The 2,671-nt window shown below is 32.5% G+C and overlaps 1 long non-coding RNA gene across 1 annotated transcript; it reads left to right on the top strand.

Moving 5' to 3' along the window:
- Window positions 1-713: 713 nt before the first annotated feature.
- Window positions 714-1,578, top strand: LOC118435626. The gene is made up of 2 exons (XR_004834926.1): window positions 714-917; window positions 1,030-1,578. It is a non-coding gene; the product is annotated as an uncharacterized LOC118435626 (long non-coding RNA).
- Window positions 1,579-2,671: the final 1,093 nt, after the last annotated feature.

The following is a 2,671-nucleotide window of genomic DNA, read 5'->3' as shown; positions in this document are numbered from 1 at the left end:
ATCCGATGTACATACATATATTATTCAAAGGTAATAGGCCAGAGGAAACTAGTTTGCCTGTATATGTATTAATTTGCCTGTTTGTCAACCTTGCATTTAAACATGTAAGAAGGTGTCTTAACAAACAAGCTCAGAAAAAAATTGTGACAATTGCGCAGCGTGTTACGATTGCTGGAATGGATAGAATGAAGTACTAAAAGTATCAATTTAAATATATGTACATATATGTACATATATAACTTCGGAATACTTTATGTGAAGATTTTGTCCGTCTGTTGTCCATAAACAGCATGACTTTGACAGGTTCATCGAAACTCATCTTGCTAGTTGCTATAACCTAATGAATGACTGATTTACTGAATTGATTGATTTATATTCAAATCTGCATATAATTATGTACAATAATATCGGTATTTGTTAACGGGTAAAGCCAATTTCATGAGAATATGCACAAACGGAACTATTTTTTTGTTGTCACACAATGCAAATACTAATGGACAAAATATACAATGTGATAATTTGCATCGGCATTCTACGTAAAAATTAACCCATGCAATTTGGACTCTCCCATCAGTCGGCCTATAGCATGTCCTCAGTCAGATATGCACCTAATAAAGATGGACATACTAATACCGAGATAATATTGTATCGTATTTTTCAGGATGTAAATTCGACAAGTGTATTCCATTTAATTCCATTATACCATACAAATCCCGTCAGGAATGCATCAACATAGATATTAACTACAGTCACACACAATGATCTCACACATCCAAAGATTAATTAGTAGATAAATTAACACGACGATCTTAATCATTGTCAGTCCGAATTTTAAACTCACTGAGCAACAAATCTCCATCACAATAATTGTTGCAAACTTGATTTATACACACATATCCCTGCTATTCTGAAGTTGAGTAAGTTCTCAAAAAGGTTCATACATACGTGCGTTGACAATTTTTTTGTCAAACCTAAACCTTTGAGTTATACATATTTATTTATTCATAAGTCGTCTACACAATCTTGCAGTTTTCTACATACGTCCAAAATGGTATCCAAACTTGGTTCCGCCATTCTAATCTTATTAATGTCAACGACAGTACAAAGTGGACCGACAGCATCCGGGATTTGCTACGCTGGGTGTGCGACCGTCGTTGTGGCGTGTTACGCCGCGGCTGGCGCCACGTTCGGTACGGTCACTGCTGGCGTTGGAACACCGGCGGCAATTCTTGCGTGCAACGGGGCCTTTGGTTCTTGTCAGGCAGCCTGCATGGTGGCATTTTTCTTACCAACGCCTTAAACTTGACATGCATATTTCCTACTGCAGTTGCTTCCATATTTGATCAGTGAATCTTCATTAGAATTTATTTAGTGCGTAAATTATCTAATTAATAAGAAATCGGATTTGATGAAGATTGTGATGACATGAACTCTGGGGCAGACTTTGGACATTTGTAGTGTCTTAAGAAATGTATATCTTAGTTTATTTGAGCTGCAATTTTTACACGTAACATACATAAGCCTGCAGAGGATTATATACGAATTGGGAAATAAATTTGTGTTGATCAGTAATTTAAATTATTGTCGTATTTATTGTAATAATAAATTGAAGAAGGGATGATGGTGATAAATTGTGTTATATACAGGATGCGATAACGATAATGATAAGTTAGATAATGGAACCATTCCATCCCAGATGTATTTATACATACGCCACAATTTACAACAGTATACTTATATTATATGTATATATGTATACATCTCGTGTCATATTATGATAGCAGTTTAAATTGAATTCATATGTAGATCATAACAAGAACAAACATGCATCATTGATTAAAATAGAAGTCGCAATTTTTTCAGGAATTAGTGTTTTCAGAATGGCAAATTTTAATACGTTGAAATTTTGCAATTGAATTTTGAATGCTAATATAGATAATAATCATATGGGTAGCATAATTTATATTGCAAAACATATACTTGCCGCATAAATTGTTAGGTTGGCTGATACTAACTCCTTCGACATTTACTAATAATTTCTAGCATTTATGCTAGACATTATTTATTTATTTGTTTGTAATAACCAAACAGATTTACCCAATCACGATTTTAATCGAATTTATAAAATGGTGAAACTTATAAAATTAAGATAGGTATGTATCATTTTTAAATATCAATATATTTACATGCATTTGTTGATCTTAAGTAAAATTCATCCATATGTATATCTATGTGCATGAAGAATCCTGGATAAATAGTATATGTTTGTTAAAGCAGAACAATAATTCAAATTATTTTGCAACTTGTACCTACTTATTTGTTTTGTTTATGAAAGAATTAAATATAACTTCAAACTCGTTACTTAAACTAGTGAAAGGTAATCTACTCATGATGCAAGAATAGGTGAAAATATTTACTCAAAGAACTCGGATTTGTCACGAAACTAAAGATTAGTACACATATGCACACATACATACTTACATAAAGCGTTCATAATTTTCACAGAATTACATATTTTCTTGCGCACCAAACCTTAAAATTATCAAAGTGAAAACTTTGCATGTAATTTTATTATTGTGAAAGCGAAATACATATGTGTTCATGCATCTTGGTAGAATACGGCGATAATGATCACGATGAGAAAGTACGTATATACGTATTGTACACATAT

This window comes from Folsomia candida, unplaced genomic scaffold, assembly GCF_002217175.1.
Source record: "Folsomia candida strain VU population unplaced genomic scaffold, ASM221717v1 Fcan01_Sc005, whole genome shotgun sequence".
NCBI lineage: Eukaryota > Metazoa > Arthropoda > Collembola > Entomobryomorpha > Isotomidae > Folsomia > Folsomia candida.
Note: the sequence above shows the minus strand (reverse complement) of the source record. Positions and strands in the feature narration are given on the sequence as shown.